Source organism: Pseudophryne corroboree, chromosome 4 (assembly GCF_028390025.1).
Source record: "Pseudophryne corroboree isolate aPseCor3 chromosome 4, aPseCor3.hap2, whole genome shotgun sequence".
NCBI lineage: Eukaryota > Metazoa > Chordata > Amphibia > Anura > Myobatrachidae > Pseudophryne > Pseudophryne corroboree.
This window is the reverse complement of record NC_086447.1, coordinates 31,120,409-31,144,328: the sequence shown is the minus strand read 5'-3', so window position 1 is coordinate 31,144,328 and position 23,920 is coordinate 31,120,409. Positions and strand designations below refer to the sequence as shown.

Here is a 23,920-nt window from a genome sequence, read left to right as displayed (position 1 = left end):
CATTCTTTTCCTTATGTGCTGTTTTCACACTTATAGTTGTTGCTTAAGATATGCTCAGATGACAAGGTCCATAGAAAATGTTAAAATCTTTGTAGAAATCATGATTCCTTCTTAGCAGATGACTTTTGATTCCACCACTGCTTGATTAAAGATTTGTAAATACATTTTACAAAGTTCACTGAGGTGCCATATGCAAGTACATCAAAGGTCTTTTCTTTTTTTTCAGTTTTGATACCACTGTATATCAGTTCTATGGTGCATAAAAACCTTAAGTATGGATGAGCCTAAATCTTGAATTGTGAATGTCATGCAATTTGCCAATTTTGTTTGAATATCTTCCACCAATGGTGCTACAGCGCAGGCTATAAATATCTTTAAAACAGTTGTTGTGATTTCCATATTGACCACTATATGCATTTGAAAAGTGCTCAAGCATTGGTGGTGTAGTGGTGAGCATAGCTGCCTTCGAAGCAGTTGACCCGGGTTCGATTCCCGGCCAATGCATTCTTTTCCTTATGTGCTGTTTTCACACTTATAGTTGTTGCTTAAGATATGCTCAGATGACAAGGTCCATAGAAAATGTTAAAATCTATGTAGAAATCATGATTCCTTCTTAGCAGATGACTTTTGATTCCACCAGTGCTTGATTAAAGATTTGTAAATACATTTTAAAAAGTTCACTGAGGTGCCATATGCAAGTACATCAAAGGTCTTTTCTTTTCTCAGTTTTGATACCACTGTATATCAGTTCTATGGTGCATAAAAACCTTAAGTATGGATGAGCCTAAATCTTGAATTGTGAATGTCATGCAATTTTCCAATTTTGTTTGAATATCTTCCACCAATGGTTCTACAGCGCAGGCTTTAAATATCTTTCAAACAGTTCTTGTGATTTCCATATTGGCCACTATATGCATTTGAAGAGTGCTCAAGCATTGGTGGTATAGTGGTGAGCATAACTTCCTACCAAGCAGTTTACCCGGTTTCAATTCCTGGCCAATGCATCTTCCACCAATTTTGCTACAGCGCAGGCTATAAATATCTTTCAAACAGTTGTTGTGATTTCCTTATTGGCCACTATATGCACTTGAAAAATGCTCAAGCATTGGTGGTATAGTGGTGAGCATAGCTGCCTTCCAAGCAGTTGACCCGGGTTCGATTCCCAGCCAATGCATCCTTTTCCTTATGTGCTGTATTCGCACTTATAGTTGTTGCTTAAGATATGCTCAGATGACAAGGTCCATAGAAAATGTTAAAATCTTTGTAGAAATCATGATTCCTTCTTAGCAGATTACTTTTGATTCCACCACTGCCTGATTAAAGATATGTAAACACATTTTACAAATTTCACTGAGGTGCCATATGCAAGTACATCAAAGGTCTTTTCTTTTCTCAGTTTTGATACCACTGTATATCAGTTCTATGGTGCATAAAAACCTTAAGTATGGATGAGCCTAAATCTTGAATTGTGAATGTCATGCAATTTTCCAATTTTGTTTGAATATCTTCCACCAATGGTTCTACAGCGCAGGCTTTAAATATCTTTCAAACAGTTCTTGTGATTTCCATATTGGCCACTATATGCATTTGAAAAGTGCTCAAGCATTGGTGGTATAGTGGTGAGCATAACTGCCTTCCAAGCAGTTTACGCGGTTTCAATTCCTGGCCAATGCATCTTCCACCAATGGTGCTACAGCGCAGGCTATAAATATCTTTCAAACAGTTGTTGTGATTTCCTTATTGGCCACTATATGCACTTGAAAAATGCTCAAGCATTGGTGGTATAGTGGTGAGCATATCTGCCTTCCAAGCAGTTGACCCGGGTTCGATTCCCGGCCAATGCATTCTTTTCCTCATGTGCTGTTTTCACACTTATAGTTTTTGCTTAAGATATGCTCAGATGACAAGGTCCATAGAAAATGTTAAAATCTTTGTAGAAATCATGATTCCTTCTTAGCAGATGACTTTTGATTCCACCACTGCTTGATTAAAGATTTGTAAATACATTTCAAAAAGTTCACTGAGGTGCCATATGCAAGTACATCAAAGGTATTTTCTTTTCTCAGTTTTGATACCACTGTATATCAGTTCAATGGTGCATAAAAACCTTAAGTATGGATGAGCCTAAATCTTGAATTGTGAATGTCATGCAATTTGCCAATTTTGTTTAAATATCTACCACCAATGGTGCTACAGCGCAGGCTATAAATATCTTTCAAACAGTTGTTGTGATTTCCATATTGGCCACTATATGCATTTGAAAAGTGCTCAAGCATTGGTGGTATAGTGGTGAGCTTTGCTGCCTTCCAAGCAGTTTACCGGGTTTCAATTCCTGGCCAATGCATCCTTTTCCTTATGTGCTGTTTTCACACTTATAGTTGTTGCTTAAGATATGCTCAGATGACAAGGTCCATAGAAAATGTTAAAATCTTTGTAGAAATCATGATTCCTTCTTAGCAGATGACTTTTGATTCCACCACTGCTTGATTAAAGATTTGTAAATACATTTTACAAAGTTCACTGAGGTGCCATATGCAAGTACATCAAAGGTCTTTTCTTTTCTCAGTTTTGATACCACTGTATATCAGTTCTATGGTGCATAAAATCCTTAAGTATGGATGAGCCTAAATCTTGAATTGTGAATGTCATGCAATTTTCCAATTTTGTTTGAATATCTTCCACCAATGGTGCTACAGCGCAGGCTTTAAATATCTTTCAAACAGTTCTTGTGATTTCCATATTGGCCACTATATGCATTTGAAAAGTGCTCAAGCATTGGTGGTATAGTGGTGAGCATATCTGCCTTCCAAGCAGTTGACCCGGGTTCGATTCCCGGCCAATGCATTCTTTTCCTCATGTGCTGTTTTCACACTTATAGTTTTTGCTTAAGATATGCTCAGATGACAAGGTCCATAGAAAATGTTAAAATCTTTGTAGAAATCATGATTCCTTCTTAGCAGATGACTTTTGATTCCACCACTGCTTGATTAAAGATTTGTAAATACATTTCAAAAAGTTCACTGAGGTGCCATATGCAAGTACATCAAAGGTATTTTCTTTTCTCAGTTTTGATACCACTGTATATCAGTTCAATGGTGCATAAAAACCTTAAGTATGGATGAGCCTAAATCTTGAATTGTGAATGTCATGCAATTTGCCAATTTTGTTTAAATATCTACCACCAATGGTGCTACAGCGCAGGCTATAAATATCTTTCAAACAGTTGTTGTGATTTCCATATTGACCACTATATGCATTTGAAACGTGCTCAAGCATTGGTGGTATAGTGGTGAGCATAGCTGCCTTCCCACTAATTGACCCGTGTTCGATTCCCGGCCAATGCATTCTTTTCCTTATGTGCTGTTTTCACACTTATAGTTGTTGCTTAAGATATGCTCAGATGACAAGGTCCATAGAAAATGTTAAAATCTTTGTAGAAATCATGATTCCTTCTTAGCAGATGACTTTTGATTCCACCACTGCTTGATTAAAGATTTGTAAATACATTTTACAAAGTTCACTGAGGTGCCATATGCAAGTACATCAAAGGTCTTTTCTTTTTTTTCAGTTTTGATACCACTGTATATCAGTTCTATGGTGCATAAAAACCTTAAGTATGGATGAGCCTAAATCTTGAATTGTGAATGTCATGTAATTTGCCAATTTTGTTTGAATATCTTCCACCAATGGTGCTACAGCGCAGGCTATAAATATCTTTAAAACAGTTGTTGTGATTTCCATATTGACCACTATATGCATTTGAAAAGTGCTCAAGCATTGGTGGTGTAGTGGTGAGCATAGCTGCCTTCTCACCAGTTGACCCGTGTTCGATTCCCAGCCAATGCATTCTTTTCCTTATGTGCTGTTTTCACACTTATAGTTGTTGCTTAAGATATGCTCAGATGACAAGGTCCATAGAAAATGTTAAAATCTTTGTAGAAATCATGATTCCTTCTTAGCAGATGACTTTTGATTCCACCACTGCTTGATTAAAGATTTGTAAATACATTTTACAAAGTCCACTGAGGTGCCATATGCAAGTACATCAAAGGTCTTTTCTTTTCTCAGTTTTGATACCACTGTATATCAGTTCTATGGTGCATAAAAACCTTAAGTATGGATGAGCCTAAATCTTGAATTGTGAATGCCATGCAATTTGACAATTTTGTTTGAATATCTTCCACCAATGGTGCTACAGCGCAGGCTATAAATATCTTTCAAACAGTTGTTGTGATTTCCTTATTGGCCACTATATGCACTTGAAAAATGCTCAAGCATTGGTGGTATAGTGGTGAGCATAGCTTCCTTCCAAGCAGTTGACCCGGGTTCGATTCCCGGCCAATACATTCTTTTCCTTATGTGCTGTTTTCACACTTATAGTTGTTGCTTAAGATATGCTCAGATGACAAGGTCCATAGAAAATGTTAAAATCTATGTAGAAATCATGATTCCTTCTTAGCAGATGACTTTTGATTCCACCACTGCCTGATTAAAGATTTGTAAACACATTTTACAAAGTTCACTGAGGTGCCATATGCAAGTACATCAAAGGTCTTTTCTTTTCTCAGTTTTGATACCACTGTATATCAGTTCAATGGTGCATAAAAACCTTAAGTATGGATGAGCCTAAATCTTGAATTGTGAATGTCATGCAATTTTCCAATTTTGTTTGAATATCTTCCACCAATGGTGCTACAGCGCAGGCTTTAAATATCTTTCAAACAGTTCTTGTGATTTCCATATCGGCCACTATATGCATTTGAAAAGTGCTCAAGCATTGGTGGTATAGTGGTGAGCGTAGCTGCCTTCCAAGCAGTTGACCCGGGTTCGATTCCCGGCCAATGCATTCTTTTCCTTATGTGCTGTTTTCACACTTATAGTTGTTGCTTAAGATATGCTCAGATGACAAGGTCCATAGAAAATGTTAAAATCTATGTAGAAATCATGATTCCTTCTTAGCAGATGACTTTTGATTCCACCACTGCTTGATTAAAGATTTGTAAATACATTTTAAAAAGTTCACTGAGGTGCCATATGCAAGTACATCAAAGGTCTTTTCTTTTCTCAGTTTTGATACCACTGTATATCAGTTCTATGGTGCATAAAAACCTTAAGTATGGATGAGCCTAAATCTTGAATTGTGAATGTCATGCAATTTTCCAATTTTGTTTGAATATCTTCCACCAATGGTTCTACAGCGCAGGCTTTAAATATCTTTCAAACAGTTCTTGTGATTTCCATATTGGCCACTATATGCATTTGAAAAGTGCTCAAGCATTGGTGGTATAGTGGTGAGCATAGCTGCCTTCCAAGCAGTTTACCCGGTTTCAATTCCTGGCCAATGCATCTTTCACCAATGGTGCTACAGCGCAGGCTATAAATATCTTTCAAACAGTTGTTGTGATTTCCTTATTGGCCACTATATGCACTTGAAAAATGCTCAAGCATTGGTGGTATAGTGGTGAGCATAGCTGCCTTCCAAGCAGTTGACCCGGGTTCGATTCCCAGCCAATGCATCCTTTTCCTTATGTGCTGTATTCGCACTTATAGTTGTTGCTTAAGATATGCTCAGATGACAAGGTCCATAGAAAATGTTAAAATCTTTGTAGAAATCATGATTCCTTCTTAGCAGATTACTTTTGATTCCACCACTGCCTGATTAAAGATATGTAAACACATTTTACAAAGTTCACTGAGGTGCCATATGCAAGTACATCAAAGGTCTTTTCTTTTCTCAGTTTTGATACCACTGTATATCAGTTCTATGGTGCATAAAAACCTTAAGTATGGATGAGCCTAAATCTTGAATTGTGAATGTCATGCAATTTTCCAATTTTGTTTGAATATCTTCCACCAATGGTTCTACAGCGCAGGCTTTAAATATCTTTCAAACAGTTCTTGTGATTTCCATATTGGCCACTATATGCATTTGAAAAGTGCTCAAGCATTGGTGGTATAGTGGTGAGCATAGCTGCCTTCCAAGCAGTTTACCCGGTTTCAATTCCTGGCCAATGCATCTTCCACCAATGGTGCTACAGCGCAGGCTATAAATATCTTTCAAACAGTTGTTGTGATTTCCTTATTGGCCACTATATGCACTTGAAAAATGCTCAAGCATTGGTGGTATAGTGGTGAGCATAGCTGCCTTCCAAGCAGTTGACCCGGGTTCGATTCCCAGCCAATGCATCCTTTTCCTTATGTGCTGTATTCGCACTTATAGTTGTTGCTTAAGATATGCTCAGATGACAAGGTCCATAGAAAATGTTAAAATCTTTGTAGAAATCATGATTCCTTCTTAGCAGATTACTTTTGATTCCACCACTGCCTGATTAAAGATATGTAAACACATTTTACAAAGTTCACTGAGGTGCCATATGCAAGTACATCAAAGGTCTTTTCTTTTCTCAGTTTTGATACCACTGTATATCAGTTCAATGGTGCATAAAAACCTTAAGTATGGATGAGCCTAAATCTTGAATTGTGAATGTCATGCAATTTGCCAATTTTGTTTAAATATCTACCACCAATGGTGCTACAGCGCAGGCTATAAATATCTTTCAAACAGTTGTTGTGATTTCCATATTGGCCACTATATGCATTTGAAAAGTGCTCAAGCATTGGTGGTATAGTGGTGAGCTTTGCTGCCTTCCAAGCAGTTTACCGGGTTTCAATTCCTGGCCAATGCATCCTTTTCCTTATGTGCTGTTTTCGCACTTGTAGTTGTTGCTTAAGATATGCTCAGATGACAAAGTCCATAGAAAATGTTAAAATCTTTGTAGAAATCATGATTCCTTCTTAGCAGATTACTTTTGATTCCACCACTGCCTGATTAAAGATTTGTAAACACATTTTACAAAGTTCACTGAGGTGCCATATGCAAGTACATCAAAGGTCTTTTCTTTTCTCAGTTTTGATACCACTGTATATCAGTTCAATGGTGCATTAAAACCTTAAGTATGGATGAGCCTAAATCTTGAATTGTGAATGTCATGCAATTTGCCAATTTTGTTTGAATATCTACCACCAATGGTGCTACAGCACAGGCTATAAATATCTTTCAAACAGTTGTTGTGATTTCCATATTGGCCACTATATGCACTTGAAAAGTGCTCAAGCATTGGTGTTATAGTGGTGAGCATAGCTGCCTTCCAAGCAGTTGACCCGGGTTCGATTCCCGGCCAATGCATCCTTTTCCTTATGTGCTGTTTTCGCACTTATAGTTGTTGCTTAAGATATGCTCAGATGACAAAGTCCATAGAAAATGTTAAAATCTTTGTAGAAATCATGATTCCTTCTTAGCAGATTACTTTTGATTCCACCACTGCCTGATTAAAGATTTGTAAACACATTTTACAAAGTTCACTGAGGTGCCATATGCAAGTACATCAAAGGTCTTTTCTTTTCTCAGTTTTGATACCACTGTATATCAGTTCAATGATGCATAAAAACCTTAAGTATGGATGAGCCTAAATCTTGAATTGTGAATGCCATGCAATTTTCCAATTTTGTTTGAATATCTTCCACCAATGGTGCTACAGCGCAGGCTATAAATATCTTTCAAACAGTTGTTGTGATTTCCATATTGACCACTATATGCATCTGAAAAGTGCTCAAGCATTGGTGGTATAGTGGTGAGCATAGCTGCCTTCCAAACAGTTGACCCAGGTTCGATTCCCGGCCAATACATTCTTCTCCTTATGTGCTGTTTTCACACTTATAGTTGTTGCTTAAGATATGCTCAGATGACAAGGTCCATAGAAAATGTTAAATTCTTTGTAGAAATCATGATTCCTTCTTAGCAGATGACTTTTGATTCCACCACTGCTTGATTAAAGATTTGTAAACACATTTTACAAAGTTCACTGAGGTGCCATATGCAAGTACATCAAAGGTCTTTTCTTTTCTCAGTTTTGATACCACTGTATATCAGTTCAATGATGCATAAAAACCTTAAGTATGTATCAGCCTAAATCTTGAATTGTGAATGTCATGCAATTTGACAATTTTGTTTGAATATCTTCCACCAATGGTGCTACAGCGCAGGCTATAAATATCTTTCAAACAGTTGTTGTGATTTCCATATTGACCACTATATGCATTTGAATCGTGCTCAAGCATTGGTGGTATAGTGGTGAGCATAGCTGCCTTCCCACTAATTGACCCGGGTTCGATTCCCGGCCAATACATTCTTTTCCTTATGTGCTGTTTTCACACTTATAGTTGTTGCTTAAGATATGCTCAGATGACAAGGTCCATAGAAAATGTTAAAATCTATGTAGAAATCATGATTCCTTCTTAGCAGATGACTTTTGATTCCACCACTGCCTGATTAAAGATTTGTAAACACATTTTACAAAGTTCACTGAGGTGCCATATGCAAGTACATCAAAGGTCTTTTCTTTTCTCAGTTTTGATACCACTGTATATCAGTTCAATGGTGCATAAAAACCTTAAGTATGGATGAGCCTAAATCTTGAATTGTGAATGTCATGCAATTTTCCAATTTTGTTTGAATATCTTCCACCAATGGTGCTACAGCGCAGGCTTTAAATATCTTTCAAACAGTTCTTGTGATTTCCATATCGGCCACTATATGCATTTGAAAAGTGCTCAAGCATTGGTGGTATAGTGGTGAGCGTAGCTGCCTTCCAAGCAGTTGACCCGGGTTCGATTCCCGGCCAATGCATTCTTTTCCTTATGTGCTGTTTTCACACTTATAGTTGTTGCTTAAGATATGCTCAGATGACAAGGTCCATAGAAAATGTTAAAATCTATGTAGAAATCATGATTCCTTCTTAGCAGATGACTTTTGATTCCACCACTGCTTGATTAAAGATTTGTAAATACATTTTAAAAAGTTCACTGAGGTGCCATATGCAAGTACATCAAAGGTCTTTTCTTTTCTCAGTTTTGATACCACTGTATATCAGTTCTATAGTGCATAAAAACCTTAAGTATGGATGAGCCTAAATCTTGAATTGTGAATGTCATGCAATTTTCCAATTTTGTTTGAATATCTTCCACCAATGGTTCTACAGCGCAGGCTTTAAATATCTTTCAAACAGTTCTTGTGATTTCCATATTGGCTACTATATGCATTTGAAAAGTGCTCAAGCATTGGTGGTATAGTGGTGAGCATAGCTGCCTTCCAAGCAGTTTACCCGGTTTCAATTCCTGGCCAATGCATCTTCCACCAATGGTGCTACAGCGCAGGCTATAAATATCTTTCAAACAGTTGTTGTGATTTCCTTATTGGCCACTATATGCACTTGAAAAATGCTCAAGCATTGGTGGTATAGTGGTGAGCATAGCTGCCTTCCAAGCAGGTGACCCGGGTTCGATTCCCAGCCAATGCATCCTTTTCCTTATGTGCTGTATTCGCACTTATAGTTGTTGCTTAAGATATGCTCAGATGACAAGGTCCATAGAAAATGTTAAAATCTTTGTAGAAATCATGATTCCTTCTTAGCAGATTACTTTTGATTCCACCACTGCCTGATTAAAGATATGTAAACACATTTTACAAAGTTCACTGAGGTGCCATATGCAAGTACATCAAAGGTCTTTTCTTTTCTCAGTTTTGATACCACTGTATATCAGTTCTATGGTGCATAAAAACCTTAAGTATGGATGAGCCTAAATCTTGAATTGTGAATGTCATGCAATTTTCCAATTTTGTTTGAATATCTTCCACCAATGGTTCTACAGCGCAGGCTTTAAATATCTTTCAAACAGTTCTTGTGATTTCCATATTGGCCACTATATGCATTTGAAAAGTGCTCAAGCATTGGTGGTATAGTGGTGAGCATAGCTGCCTTCCAAGCAGTTTACCCGGTTTCAATTCCTGGCCAATGCATCTTCCACCAATGGTGCTACAGCGCAGGCTATAAATATCTTTCAAACAGTTGTTGAGATTTACTTATTGGCCACTATATGCACTTGAAAAATGCTCAAGCATTGGTGGTATAGTGGTGAGCATAGCTGCCTTCCAAGCAGTTGACCCGGGTTCGATTCCCAGCCAATGCATCCTTTTCCTTATGTGCTGTATTCGCACTTATAGTTGTTGCTTAAGATATGCTCAGATGACAAGGTCCATAGAAAATGTTAAAATCTTTGTAGAAATCATGATTCCTTCTTAGCAGATTACTTTTGATTCCACCACTGCCTGATTAAAGATATGTAAACACATTTTACAAAGTTCACTGAGGTGCCATATGCAAGTACATCAAAGGTCTTTTCTTTTCTCAGTTTTGATACCACTGTATATCAGTTCTATGGTGCATAAAAACCTTAAGTATGGATGAGCCTAAATCTTGAATTGTGAATGTCATGCAATTTTCCAATTTTGTTTGAATATCTTCCACCAATGGTTCTACAGCGCAGGCTTTAAATATCTTTCAAACAGTTCTTGTGATTTCCATATTGGCCACTATATGCATTTGAAAAGTGCTCAAGCATTGGTGGTATAGTGGTGAGCATAGCTGCCTTCCAAGCAGTTTACCCGGTTTCAATTCCTGGCCAATGCATCTTCCACCAATGGTGCTACAGCGCAGGCTATAAATATCTTTCAAACAGTTGTTGTGATTTCCTTATTGGCCACTATATGCACTTGAAAAATGCTCAAGCATTGGTGGTATAGTGGTGAGCATAGCTGCCTTCCAAGCAGTTGACCCGGGTTCGATTCCCAGCCAATGCATCCTTTTCCTTATGTGCTGTATTCGCACTTATAGTTGTTGCTTAAGATATGCTCAGATGACAAGGTCCATAGAAAATGTTAAAATCTTTGTAGAAATCATGATTCCTTCTTAGCAGATTACTTTTGATTCCACCACTGCCTGATTAAAGATATGTAAACACATTTTACAAAGTTCACTGAGGTGCCATATGCAAGTACATCAAAGGTCTTTTCTTTTCTCAGTTTTGATACCACTGTATATCAGTTCAATGGTGCATAAAAACCTTAAGTATGGATGAGCCTAAATCTTGAATTGTGAATGTCATGCAATTTGCCAATTTTGTTTAAATATCTACCACCAATGGTGCTACAGCGCAGGCTATAAATATCTTTCAAACAGTTGTTGTGATTTCCATATTGGCCACTATATGCATTTGAAAAGTGCTCAAGCATTGGTGGTATAGTGGTGAGCTTTGCTGCCTTCCAAGCAGTTTACCGGGTTTCAATTCCTGGCCAATGCATCCTTTTCCTTATGTGCTGTTTTCGCACTTGTAGTTGTTGCTTAAGATATGCTCAGATGACAAAGTCCATAGAAAATGTTAAAATCTTTGTAGAAATCATGATTCCTTCTTAGCAGATTACTTTTGATTCCACCACTGCCTGATTAAAGATTTGTAAACACATTTTACAAAGTTCACTGAGGTGCCATATGCAAGTACATCAAAGGTCTTTTCTTTTCTCAGTTTTGATACCACTGTATATCAGTTCAATGGTGCATTAAAACCTTAAGTATGGATGAGCCTAAATCTTGAATTGTGAATGTCATGCAATTTGCCAATTTTGTTTGAATATCTACCACCAATGGTGCTACAGCACAGGCTATAAATATCTTTCAAACAGTTGTTGTGATTTCCATATTGGCCACTATATGCACTTGAAAAGTGCTCAAGCATTGGTGTTATAGTGGTGAGCATAGCTGCCTTCCAAGCAGTTGACCCGGGTTCGATTCCCGGCCAATGCATCCTTTTCCTTATGTGCTGTTTTCGCACTTATAGTTGTTGCTTAAGATATGCTCAGATGACAAAGTCCATAGAAAATGTTAAAATCTTTGTAGAAATCATGATTCCTTCTTAGCAGATTACTTTTGATTCCACCACTGCCTGATTAAAGATTTGTAAACACATTTTACAAAGTTCACTGAGGTGCCATATGCAAGTACATCAAAGGTCTTTTCTTTTCTCAGTTTTGATACCACTGTATATCAGTTCAATGATGCATAAAAACCTTAAGTATGGATGAGCCTAAATCTTGAATTGTGAATGCCATGCAATTTTCCAATTTTGTTTGAATATCTTCCACCAATGGTGCTACAGCGCAGGCTATAAATATCTTTCAAACAGTTGTTGTGATTTCCATATTGACCACTATATGCATCTGAAAAGTGCTCAAGCATTGGTGGTATAGTGGTGAGCATAGCTGCCTTCCAAACAGTTGACCCAGGTTCGATTCCCGGCCAATACATTCTTCTCCTTATGTGCTGTTTTCACACTTATAGTTGTTGCTTAAGATATGCTCAGATGACAAGGTCCATAGAAAATGTTAAATTCTTTGTAGAAATCATGATTCCTTCTTAGCAGATGACTTTTGATTCCACCACTGCTTGATTAAAGATTTGTAAACACATTTTACAAAGTTCACTGAGGTGCCATATGCAAGTACATCAAAGGTCTTTTCTTTTCTCAGTTTTGATACCACTGTATATCAGTTCAATGATGCATAAAAACCTTAAGTATGTATCAGCCTAAATCTTGAATTGTGAATGTCATGCAATTTGACAATTTTGTTTGAATATCTTCCACCAATGGTGCTACAGCGCAGGCTATAAATATCTTTCAAACAGTTGTTGTGATTTCCATATTGACCACTATATGCATTTGAATCGTGCTCAAGCATTGGTGGTATAGTGGTGAGCATAGCTGCCTTCCCACTAATTGACCCGGGTTCGATTCCCGGCCAATACATTCTTTTCCTTATGTGCTGTTTTCACACTTATAGTTGTTGCTTAAGATATGCTCAGATGACAAGGTCCATAGAAAATGTTAAAATCTATGTAGAAATCATGATTCCTTCTTAGCAGATGACTTTTGATTCCACCACTGCCTGATTAAAGATTTGTAAACACATTTTACAAAGTTCACTGAGGTGCCATATGCAAGTACATCAAAGGTCTTTTCTTTTCTCAGTTTTGATACCACTGTATATCAGTTCAATGGTGCATAAAAACCTTAAGTATGGATGAGCCTAAATCTTGAATTGTGAATGTCATGCAATTTTCCAATTTTGTTTGAATATCTTCCACCAATGGTGCTACAGCGCAGGCTTTAAATATCTTTCAAACAGTTCTTGTGATTTCCATATCGGCCACTATATGCATTTGAAAAGTGCTCAAGCATTGGTGGTATAGTGGTGAGCGTAGCTGCCTTCCAAGCAGTTGACCCGGGTTCGATTCCCGGCCAATGCATTCTTTTCCTTATGTGCTGTTTTCACACTTATAGTTGTTGCTTAAGATATGCTCAGATGACAAGGTCCATAGAAAATGTTAAAATCTATGTAGAAATCATGATTCCTTCTTAGCAGATGACTTTTGATTCCACCACTGCTTGATTAAAGATTTGTAAATACATTTTAAAAAGTTCACTGAGGTGCCATATGCAAGTACATCAAAGGTCTTTTCTTTTCTCAGTTTTGATACCACTGTATATCAGTTCTATAGTGCATAAAAACCTTAAGTATGGATGAGCCTAAATCTTGAATTGTGAATGTCATGCAATTTTCCAATTTTGTTTGAATATCTTCCACCAATGGTTCTACAGCGCAGGCTTTAAATATCTTTCAAACAGTTCTTGTGATTTCCATATTGGCCACTATATGCATTTGAAAAGTGCTCAAGCATTGGTGGTATAGTGGTGAGCATAGCTGCCTTCCAAGCAGTTTACCCGGTTTCAATTCCTGGCCAATGCATCTTCCACCAATGGTGCTACAGCGCAGGCTATAAATATCTTTCAAACAGTTGTTGTGATTTCCTTATTGGCCACTATATGCACTTGAAAAATGCTCAAGCATTGGTGGTATAGTGGTGAGCATAGCTGCCTTCCAAGCAGGTGACCCGGGTTCGATTCCCAGCCAATGCATCCTTTTCCTTATGTGCTGTATTCGCACTTATAGTTGTTGCTTAAGATATGCTCAGATGACAAGGTCCATAGAAAATGTTAAAATCTTTGTAGAAATCATGATTCCTTCTTAGCAGATTACTTTTGATTCCACCACTGCCTGATTAAAGATATGTAAACACATTTTACAAAGTTCACTGAGGTGCCATATGCAAGTACATCAAAGGTCTTTTCTTTTCTCAGTTTTGATACCACTGTATATCAGTTCTATGGTGCATAAAAACCTTAAGTATGGATGAGCCTAAATCTTGAATTGTGAATGTCATGCAATTTTCCAATTTTGTTTGAATATCTTCCACCAATGGTTCTACAGCGCAGGCTTTAAATATCTTTCAAACAGTTCTTGTGATTTCCATATTGGCCACTATATGCATTTGAAAAGTGCTCAAGCATTGGTGGTATAGTGGTGAGCATAGCTGCCTTCCAAGCAGTTTACCCGGTTTCAATTCCTGGCCAATGCATCTTCCACCAATGGTGCTACAGCGCAGGCTATAAATATCTTTCAAACAGTTGTTGAGATTTACTTATTGGCCACTATATGCACTTGAAAAATGCTCAAGCATTGGTGGTATAGTGGTGAGCATAGCTGCCTTCCAAGCAGTTGACCCGGGTTCGATTCCCAGCCAATGCATCCTTTTCCTTATGTGCTGTATTCGCACTTATAGTTGTTGCTTAAGATATGCTCAGATGACAAGGTCCATAGAAAATGTTAAAATCTTTGTAGAAATCATGATTCCTTCTTAGCAGATTACTTTTGATTCCACCACTGCCTGATTAAAGATATGTAAACACATTTTACAAAGTTCACTGAGGTGCCATATGCAAGTACATCAAAGGTCTTTTCTTTTCTCAGTTTTGATACCACTGTATATCAGTTCAATGGTGCATAAAAACCTTAAGTATGGATGAGCCTAAATCTTGAATTGTGAATGTCATGCAATTTGCCAATTTTGTTTAAATATCTACCACCAATGGTGCTACAGCGAAGGCTATAAATATCTTTCACACAGTTGTTGTGATTTCCATATTGGCCACTATATGCATTTGAAAAGTGCTCAAGCATTGGTGGTATAGTGGTGAGCTTTGCTGCCTTCCAAGCAGTTTACCGGGTTTCAATTCCTGGCCAATGCATTCTTTTCCTTATGTGCTGTTTTCACACTTATAGTTGTTGCTTAAGATATGCTCAGATGACAAGGTCCATAGAAAATGTTAAAATCTTTGTAGAAATCATGATTCCTTCTTAGCAGATGACTTTTGATTCCACCACTGCTTGATTAAAGATTTGTAAATACATTTTACAAAGTTCACTGAGGTGCCATATGCAAGTACATCAAAGGTCTTTTCTTTTCTCAGTTTTGATACCACTGTATATCAGTTCAATGATGCATAAAAACCTTAAGTATGGATGAGCCTAAATCTTGAATTGTGAATGTCATGCAATTTGCCAATTTTGTTTGAATATCTTCCACCAATGGTGCTACAGCGCAGGCTATAAATATCTTTCAAACAGTTGTTGTGATTTCCATATTGGCCACTATATGCATTTGAAAAGTGCTCAAGCATTGGTGGTGTAGTGGTGAGCATAGCTGCCTTCTCACCAGTTGACCCGTGTTCGATTCCCAGCCAATGCATTCTTTTCCTTATGTGCTGTTTTCACACTTATAGTTGTTGTTTAAGATATGCTCAGATGACAAGGTCCATAGAAAATGTTAAAATCTTTGTAGAAATCATGATTCCTTCTTAGCAGATGACTTTTGATTCCACCACTGCTTGATTAAAGATTTGTAAATACATTTTACAAAGTCCACTGAGGTGCCATATGCAAGTACATCAAAGGTCTTTTCTTTTCTCAGTTTTGATACCACTGTATATCAGTTCTATGGTGCATAAAAACCTTAAGTATGGATGAGCCTAAATCTTGAATTGTGAATGCCATGCAATTTGACAATTTTGTTTGAATATCTTCCACCAATGGTGCTACAGCGCAGGCTATAAATATCTTTCAAACAGTTGTTGTGATTTCCTTATTGGCCACTATATGCACTTGAAAAATGCTTAAGTGTTGTTGGTATAGTGGTGAGCATAGCTGCCTTCCAAGCAGTTGACCTGGGTTCGATTCCCAGCCAATGCATCCTTTTCCTTATGTGCTGTATTCGCACTTATAGTTGTTGCTTAAGATATGCTCAGATGACAAGGTCCATAGAAAATGTTAAAATCTTTGTAGAAATCATGATTTCTTCTTAGCAGATGACTTTTGATTCCACCACTGCCTGATTAAAGATTTGTAAACACATTTTACAAAGTTCACTGAGGTGCCATATGCAAGTACATCAAAGGTCTTTTCTTTTCTCAGTTTTGATACCACTGTATATCAGTTCAATGGTGCATAAAAACCTTAAGTATGGATGAGCCTAAATCTTGAATTGTGAATGTCATGCAATTTGCCAATTTTGTTTAAATATCTACCACCAATGGTGCTACAGCGCAGGCTATAAATATCTTTCAAACAGTTGTTGTGATTTCCATATTGGCCACAATATGCACTTGAAAAGTGCTCAAGCATTGGTGGTATAGTGGTGAGCATAGCTGCATTCTAAGCAGTTGACCCGGGTTCGATTCCCGGCTAATACATTATTTTCCTTATGTGCTGTTTTCACACTTATAGTTGTTGCTTAAGATATGCTCAGATGACAAGGTCCATAGAAAATGTTTAATTCTTTGTAGAAATCATGATTCCTTCTTAGCAGATGACTTTTGATTCCACCACTGCTTGATTAAAGATTTGTAAATATATTTTACAAAGTTCACTGAGGTGCCATATGCAAGTACATCAAAGGTCTTTTCTTTTCTCAGTTTTGATACCACTGTATATCAGTTCTATGGTGCATAAAAACCTTAAGTATGGATGAGCCTAAATCTTGAATTGTGAATGTCATGCAATTTGCCAATTTTGTTTGAATATCTTCCACCTGCTACAGCGCAGGCTATAAATATCTTTAAAACAGTTGTGATTTCCATATTGACCACTATATGCATTTGGAAAGTGCTCAAGCATTGGTGGTATAGTGGTGAGAATAGCTGCCTTCCATGCAGTTGATCCGGGTTCGATTTCCGGCCAATGCATTCTTTTCCTTATGTGCTGTTTTCGCACTTATAGTTGTTGCTTAAGATATGCTCAGATGACAAGGTCCATAGAAAATGTTAAAATCTTTGTAGAAATCATGATTCCTTCTTAGCAGATGACTTTTGATTCCACCACTGCCTGATTAAAGATTTGTAAACACATTTTACAAAGTTCACTGAGGTGCCATATGCAAGTACATCAAAGGTCTTTTCTTTTCTCAGTTTTGATACCACTGTATATCAGTTCAATGATGCATAAAAACCTTAAGTATGGATGAGCCTAAATCTTGAATTGTGAATGCCATGCAATTTGACAATTTTGTTTGAATATCTTCCACCAATGGTGCTACAGCGCAGGCTATAAATATCTTTAAAACAGTTGTTGTGATTTCCATATTGACCACTATATGCATTTGAAAAGTGCTCAAGCATTGGTGGTGTAGTGGTGAGCATAGCTTCCTTCCCACCAGTTGACCTGTGTTCGATTCCCAGCCAATGCATTCTTTTCCTTATGTGCTGTTTTCACACTTATAGTTGTTGCTTAAGATATGCTCAGATGACAAGGTCCATAGAAAATGTTAAAATCTTTGTAGAAATCATGATTCCTTCTTAGCAGATGACTTTTGATTCCACCACTGTTTGATTAAAGATTTGTAAATACATTTTACAAAGTTCACTGAGGTGCCATATGCAAGTAAATCAAACGTCTTTTCTTTTCTCAGTTTTGATACCACTGTATATCAGTTCAATGGTGCATAAAAATACTTAAGTATGGATGAGCCTAAATCTTGAATTGTGAATGTCATGCAATTTTCCAATTTTGTTTGAATATCTTCCACCAATGGTGCTACAGCGCAGGCTATAAATACCTTTCAAACAGTTGTTGTGATTTCCTTATTGGCCACTATATGCACTTGAAAAATGCTCAAGCATTGCTGGTATAGTGGTGAGCATAACTGCCTTCCAAGCAGTAGACCCGGGTTCGATTCCCGGCCAATGCATCCTTTTCCTTATGTGCTGTTTTCGCACTTATAGTTGTTGCTTAAGATATGCTCAGATGACAAGGTCCATAGAAAATGTTAAAATCTTTGTAGAAATCATGATTCCTTCTTAGCAGATTACTTTTGATTCCACCACTGCCTGATTAAAGATATGTAAGCACATTTTACAAAGTTCACTGAGGTGCCATATGCAAGTACATCAAAGGTCTTTTCTTTTCTCAGTTTTGATACCACTGTATATCAGTTCAATGGTGCATAAAAACCTTAAGTATGGATGAGCCTAAATCTTGAATTGTGAATGTCATGCAATTTGCCAATTTTGTTTAAATATCTACCACCAATGGTGCTACAGCGCAGGCTATAAATATCTTTCAAACAGTTGTTGTGATTTCCATATTGGCCACTATATGCATTTGAAAAGTGCTCAAGCATTGGTGGTATAGTGGTGAGCATAGCTGCCTTATAAGCAGTTGACCTGGGTTCGATTCCCGGCCAATGCATCCTTTTCCTTATGTGCTGTTTTCGCACTTATAGTTGTTGCTTAAGATATGCTCAGATGACAAGGTCCATAGAAAATGTTAAGATCTTTGTAGAAATCATGATTCCTTCTTAGCAGATTACTTTTGAATCCACCACTGCCTGATTAAAGATTTGTAAACACATTTTACAAAGTTCACTGAGGTGCCATATGCAAGTACATCAAAGGTCTTTTCTTTTCTCAGTTTTGATACCACTGTATATCAGTTCAATGGTGCATAAAAACCTTAAGTATGGATGAGCCTAAATCTTGAATTGTGAATGCCATGCAATTTGACAATTTTGTTTGAATATCTTCCACCAATGGTGCTACAGCGCAGGCAATAAATATCTTTCAAACAGTTGTTGTGATTTCCATATTGACCACTATATGCATTGGAAAAGTACTCAAGCATTGGTGGTATAGTGGTGAGCATAGCTGCCTTCCAAGCAGTTGACCCGGGTTCGATTCCCGGCCAATGCATTATTTTCCTTATGTGCTGTTTTCACACTTATAGTTGTTGCTTAAGATATGCTCAGATGACAAGGTCCATAGAAAATGTTAAAATCTATGTAGAAATCATGATTCCTTCTTAGCAGATGACTTTTGATTCCACCACTGCCTGATTAAAGATTTGTAAACACATTTTACAAAGTTCACTGAGGTGCCATATGCAAGTACATCAAAGGTCTTTTCTTTTCTCAGTTTTGATACCACTGTATATCAGTTCTATGGTGCATAAAATCCTTAAGTATGTATCAGCCTAAATCTTGAATTGTGAATGTCATGCAATTTTCCAATTTTGTTTGAATATCTTCCACCAATGGTGCTACAGCGCAGGCTTTAAATATCTTTCAAACAGTTCTTGTGATTTCCATATTGGCCACTATATGCATTTAAGAAGTGCTCAAGCATTGGTGGTATAGTGTTGAGCATAGCTACCTTCCAAGCAGTTGACCCGGGTTCGATTCCCGGCCAATGCATTCTTTTCCTCATGTGCTGTTTTCACACTTATAGTTGTTGCTTAAGATATGCTCAGATGACAAGGTCCATAGAAAATGTTAAAATCTTTGTAGAAATCATGATTCCTTCTTAGCAGATGACTTTTGATTCCACCACTGCTTGATTAAAGATTTGTAAATACATTTTAAAAAGTTCACTGAGGTGCCATATGCAAGTACATCAAAGGTCTTTTCTTTTCTCAGTTTTGATACCACTGTATATCAGTTCAATGGTGCATAAAAACCTTAAGTATGGATGAGCCTAAATCTTGAATTGTGAATGTCATGCAATTTGCCAATTTTGTTTAAATATCTACCACCAATGGTGCTACAGCGCAGGCTATAAATATCTTTCAAACAGTTGTTGTGATTTCCATATTGGCCACTATATGCATTTGAAAAGTGCTCAAGCATTGGTGGTATAGTGGTGAGCATAGCTGCCTTATAAACAGTTGACCTGGGTTCGATTCCCGGCCAATGCATCCTTTTCCTTATGTGCTGTTTTCGCACTTATAGTTGTTGCTTAAGATATGCTCAGATGACAAGGTCCATAGAAAATGTTAAAATCTTTGTAGAAATCATGATTCCTTCTTAGCAGATTACTTTTGATTCCACCACTGCCTGATTAAAGATTTGTAAACACATTTTACAAAGTTCACTGAGGTGCCATATGCAAGTACATCAAAGGTCTTTTCTTTTCTCAGTTTTGATACCACTGTATATCAGTTCAATGGTGCATAAAAACCTTAAGTATGGATGAGCCTAAATCTTGAATTGTGAATGCCATGCAATTTGACAATTTTGTTTGAATATCTTCCACCAATGGTGCTACAGCGCAGGCAATAAATATCTTTCAAACAGTTGTTGTGATTTCCATATTGACCACTATATGCATTTGAAAAGTACTCAAGCATTGGTGGTATAGTGGTGAGCATAGCTGCCTTCCAAGTAGTTGACCCGGGTTCGATTCCCGGCCAATGCATTCTTTTCCTTATGTGCTGTTTTCACACTTATAGTTGTTGCTTAAGATATGCTCAGATGACAAGGTCCATAGAAAATGTTAAAATCTTTGTAGAAATCATGATTCCTTCTTAGCAGATGACTATTGATTCCACCACTGCTTGATTAAAGATTTGTAAATACATTTTAAAAAGTTCACTGAGGTGCCATATGCAAGTACATCAAAGGTCTTTTCTTTTCTCAGTTTTGATACCACTGTATATCAGTTCTATGGTGCATAAAAACCTTAAGTATGGATGAGCCTAAATCTTGAATTGTGAATGTCATGCAATTTTCCAATTTTGTTTGAATATCTTCCACCAATGGTGCTACAGCGCAGGCTATAAATATCTTTCAAACAGTTGTTGTGATTTCCATATTGGCCACTATATGCATTTGAAAAGTGCTCAAGCATTGGTGGTATAGTGGTGAGCATAGCTGCCTTCCAAGCAGTTTACCCGGTTTCAATTCCTGGCCAATGCATCCTTTTCCTTATGTGCTGTTTTCACACTTTTAGTTGTTGCTTAAGATATGCTCAGATAACAAGGTACATAGAAAATTTAAAAATCTTTGAAGAAAGCATGATTCCTTCTTAGCAGATGCCTTTTGATTCCACCACTGCCTGATTAAAGATTTGTAAATACATTTTACAAAGTTCACTGAGGTGCCATATGCAAGTACATCAAAGGTCTTTTCTTTTCTCAGTTTTGATACCACTGTATATCAGTTCAATGGTGCATTAAAACCTTAAGTATGGATGAGCCTAAATCTTAAATTGTGAATGTCATGCAATTTGCCAATTTTGTTTAAATATCTACCACCAATGGTGCTACAGCGCAGGCTATAAATATCTTTCAAACAGTTGTTGTGATTTCCATATTGGACACTATATGCATTTGAAAAGTGCTCAAGCATTGGTGGTATAGTGGTGAGCATAACTTCCTACCAAGCAGTTGACCCGGGCTCGATTCCCGGCCAATGCATCCTTTTCCTTATGTGCTGTTTTCGCACTTATAGTTGTTGCTTAAGATATGCTCAGATGACAAGGTCCAAAGAAAATGTTAAAATCTTTGTAGAAATCATGATTCCTTCTTAGCAGATTATTTTTGATTCCACCACTGCCTGATTAAAGATTTGTAAACACATTTTACAAAGTTCACTGAGGTGCCATATGCAAGTACATCAAAGGTCTTTTCTTTTATCAGTTTTGATACCACTGTATATCAGTTCAATGGTGCATAAAAACCTTAAGTATGGATGAGCCTAAATCTTGAATTGTGAATGTCATGCAATTTGACAATTTTGTTTGATTATCTTCCACCAATGGTGCTACAGCGCAGGCTATAAATATCTTTCAAACAGTTGTTGTGATTTCCATATTGACCACTATATGCACTTGAAAAGTGCTCAAGCATTGGTGGTATAGTGGTGAGCATAGCTGCCTTCCAAGCAGTTGACCCGGGTTCGAATCCCGGCCAATGCATTCTTTTCCTTATATGCTGTTTTCACACTTATAGTTGTTGCTTAAGATATGCTCAGATGACAAGGTCCATAGAAAATTTTAAAATCTTTGTAGAAATCATGATTCCTTCTTAGCAGATGACTTTTGATTCCACCGCTGCTTGATTAAAGATTTGTAAATACATTTTACAAAGTCCACTGAGGTGCCATATGCAAGTACATCAAAGGTCTTTTCTTTTCTCAGTTTTGATACCACTGTATATCAGTTCTATGGTGCATAAAAACCTTAAGTATGGATGAGCCGAAATCTTGAATTGTGAATGTCATGCAATTTTCCAATTTTGTTTGAATATCTTCCACCAATGGTGCTACAGCGCAGGCTATAAATATCTTTCAAACAGTTGTTGTGATTTCCATATTGGCCACTATATGCATTAGAAAAGTGCTCAAGCATTGGTGGTATAGTGGTGAGCATAGCTGCCTTCCAAGCAGTTTACCCGGTTTCAATTCCTGGCCAATGCATCCTTTTCCTTATGTGCTGTTTTCACACTTATAGTTGTTGCTTAAGATATGCTCAGATAACAAGGTACATAGAAAATTTTAAAATCTTTGAAGAAAGCATGATTCCTTCTTAGCAGATGCCTTTTGATTCCACCACTGCCTGATTAAAGATTTGTAAATACATTTTACAAAGTTCACTGAGGTGCCATATGCAAGTACATCAAAGGTCTTTTCTTTTCTCAGTTTTGATACCACTGTATATCAGTTCAATGGTGCATTAAAACCTTAAGTATGGATGAGCCTAAATCTTAAATTGTGAATGTCATGCAATTTGCCAATTTTGTTTAAATATCTACCACCAATGGTGCTACAGCGCAGGCTATAAATATCTTTCAAACAGTTGTTGTGATTTCCATATTGGACACTATATGCATTTGAAAAGTGCTCAAGCATTGGTGGTATAGTGGTGAGCATAACTTCCTTCCAAGCAGTTGACCCGGGTTCGATTCCCGGCCAATGCATCCTTTTCCTTATGTGCTGTTTTCGCACTTATAGTTGTTGCTTAAGATATGCTCAGATGACAAGGTCCATAGAAAATGTTAAAATCTTTGTAGAAATCATGATTCCTTCTTAGCAGATTATTTTTGATTCCACCACTGCCTGATTAAAGATTTGTAAACACATTTTACAAAGTTCACTGAGGTGCCATATGCAAGTACATCAAAGGTCTTTTCTTTTATCAGTTTTGATACCACTGTATATCAGTTCAATGGTGCATAAAAACCTTAAGTATGGATGAGCCTAAATCTTGAATTGTGAATGCCATGCAATTTGACAATTTTGTTTGAATATCTTCCACCAATGGTGCTACAGCGCAGGCTATAAATATCTTTCAAACAGTTGTTGTGATTTCCATATTGACCACTATATGCACTTGAAAAGTGCTCAAGCATTGGTGGTATAGTGGTGAGCATAGCTGCCTTCCAAGCAGTTGACCCGGGTTCGAATCCCGGCCAATGCATTCTTTTCCTTATATGCTGTTTTCACACTTATAGTTGTTGCTTAAGATATGCTCAGATGACAAGGTCCATAGAAAATGTTAAAATCTTTGTAGAAATCATGATTCCTTCTTAGCAGATGACTTTTGATTCCACCACTGCTTGATTAAAGATTTGTAAATACATTTTAAAAAGTTCACTGAGGTGCCATATGCAAGTACATCAAAGGTCTTTTCTTTTCTCAGTTTTGATACCACTGTATATCAGTTCTATGGTGCATAAAAACCTTAAGTATGGATGAGCCTAAATCTTGAATTGTGAATGTCATGCAATTTGCCAATTTTGTTTAAATATCTTCCACCAATGGTGCTACAGCGCAGGCTATAAATATCTTTCAAACAGTTGTTGTGATTT

At 37.2% G+C, this 23,920-nt stretch overlaps 22 non-coding genes across 22 annotated transcripts; all 22 read left to right on the top strand.

Annotated features, from left to right (window-relative positions):
- Positions 1–432: 432 nt before the first annotated feature.
- On the top strand, positions 433–504 carry TRNAR-UCG (transfer RNA arginine (anticodon UCG)). Its single transcript has one exon. It is a non-coding gene; the product is annotated as a tRNA-Arg (tRNA).
- A 598-nt stretch (positions 505–1,102) lies between these two features.
- TRNAG-UCC (transfer RNA glycine (anticodon UCC)) lies at positions 1,103–1,174 on the top strand. The gene has a single exon. It is a non-coding gene; the product is annotated as a tRNA-Gly (tRNA).
- Positions 1,175–1,772: 598 nt separating this feature from the next.
- TRNAG-UCC (transfer RNA glycine (anticodon UCC)) lies at positions 1,773–1,844 on the top strand. Its single transcript has one exon. It is a non-coding gene; the product is annotated as a tRNA-Gly (tRNA).
- A 928-nt stretch (positions 1,845–2,772) lies between these two features.
- Positions 2,773–2,844, top strand: TRNAG-UCC (transfer RNA glycine (anticodon UCC)). The gene has a single exon. It is a non-coding gene; the product is annotated as a tRNA-Gly (tRNA).
- Positions 2,845–4,774: 1,930 nt separating this feature from the next.
- On the top strand, positions 4,775–4,846 carry TRNAG-UCC (transfer RNA glycine (anticodon UCC)). Its single transcript has one exon. It is a non-coding gene; the product is annotated as a tRNA-Gly (tRNA).
- Positions 4,847–5,444: 598 nt separating this feature from the next.
- Positions 5,445–5,516, top strand: TRNAG-UCC (transfer RNA glycine (anticodon UCC)). Its single transcript has one exon. It is a non-coding gene; the product is annotated as a tRNA-Gly (tRNA).
- Positions 5,517–6,114: 598 nt separating this feature from the next.
- On the top strand, positions 6,115–6,186 carry TRNAG-UCC (transfer RNA glycine (anticodon UCC)). Its single transcript has one exon. It is a non-coding gene; the product is annotated as a tRNA-Gly (tRNA).
- A 928-nt stretch (positions 6,187–7,114) lies between these two features.
- Positions 7,115–7,186, top strand: TRNAG-UCC (transfer RNA glycine (anticodon UCC)). The gene has a single exon. It is a non-coding gene; the product is annotated as a tRNA-Gly (tRNA).
- Positions 7,187–8,614: 1,428 nt separating this feature from the next.
- Positions 8,615–8,686, top strand: TRNAG-UCC (transfer RNA glycine (anticodon UCC)). Its single transcript has one exon. It is a non-coding gene; the product is annotated as a tRNA-Gly (tRNA).
- Positions 8,687–9,954: 1,268 nt separating this feature from the next.
- TRNAG-UCC (transfer RNA glycine (anticodon UCC)) lies at positions 9,955–10,026 on the top strand. The gene has a single exon. It is a non-coding gene; the product is annotated as a tRNA-Gly (tRNA).
- Positions 10,027–10,624: 598 nt separating this feature from the next.
- TRNAG-UCC (transfer RNA glycine (anticodon UCC)) lies at positions 10,625–10,696 on the top strand. Its single transcript has one exon. It is a non-coding gene; the product is annotated as a tRNA-Gly (tRNA).
- A 928-nt stretch (positions 10,697–11,624) lies between these two features.
- TRNAG-UCC (transfer RNA glycine (anticodon UCC)) lies at positions 11,625–11,696 on the top strand. The gene has a single exon. It is a non-coding gene; the product is annotated as a tRNA-Gly (tRNA).
- Positions 11,697–13,124: 1,428 nt separating this feature from the next.
- TRNAG-UCC (transfer RNA glycine (anticodon UCC)) lies at positions 13,125–13,196 on the top strand. Its single transcript has one exon. It is a non-coding gene; the product is annotated as a tRNA-Gly (tRNA).
- A 1,268-nt stretch (positions 13,197–14,464) lies between these two features.
- Positions 14,465–14,536, top strand: TRNAG-UCC (transfer RNA glycine (anticodon UCC)). The gene has a single exon. It is a non-coding gene; the product is annotated as a tRNA-Gly (tRNA).
- A 1,928-nt stretch (positions 14,537–16,464) lies between these two features.
- TRNAR-UCU (transfer RNA arginine (anticodon UCU)) lies at positions 16,465–16,536 on the top strand. Its single transcript has one exon. It is a non-coding gene; the product is annotated as a tRNA-Arg (tRNA).
- A 1,421-nt stretch (positions 16,537–17,957) lies between these two features.
- TRNAG-UCC (transfer RNA glycine (anticodon UCC)) lies at positions 17,958–18,029 on the top strand. The gene has a single exon. It is a non-coding gene; the product is annotated as a tRNA-Gly (tRNA).
- A 428-nt stretch (positions 18,030–18,457) lies between these two features.
- On the top strand, positions 18,458–18,529 carry TRNAI-UAU (transfer RNA isoleucine (anticodon UAU)). Its single transcript has one exon. It is a non-coding gene; the product is annotated as a tRNA-Ile (tRNA).
- A 428-nt stretch (positions 18,530–18,957) lies between these two features.
- Positions 18,958–19,029, top strand: TRNAG-UCC (transfer RNA glycine (anticodon UCC)). The gene has a single exon. It is a non-coding gene; the product is annotated as a tRNA-Gly (tRNA).
- A 1,428-nt stretch (positions 19,030–20,457) lies between these two features.
- Positions 20,458–20,529, top strand: TRNAG-UCC (transfer RNA glycine (anticodon UCC)). Its single transcript has one exon. It is a non-coding gene; the product is annotated as a tRNA-Gly (tRNA).
- A 1,428-nt stretch (positions 20,530–21,957) lies between these two features.
- Positions 21,958–22,029, top strand: TRNAG-UCC (transfer RNA glycine (anticodon UCC)). The gene has a single exon. It is a non-coding gene; the product is annotated as a tRNA-Gly (tRNA).
- A 928-nt stretch (positions 22,030–22,957) lies between these two features.
- On the top strand, positions 22,958–23,029 carry TRNAG-UCC (transfer RNA glycine (anticodon UCC)). Its single transcript has one exon. It is a non-coding gene; the product is annotated as a tRNA-Gly (tRNA).
- A 428-nt stretch (positions 23,030–23,457) lies between these two features.
- On the top strand, positions 23,458–23,529 carry TRNAG-UCC (transfer RNA glycine (anticodon UCC)). Its single transcript has one exon. It is a non-coding gene; the product is annotated as a tRNA-Gly (tRNA).
- The last annotated feature ends 391 nt before the right edge of the window (positions 23,530–23,920 follow it).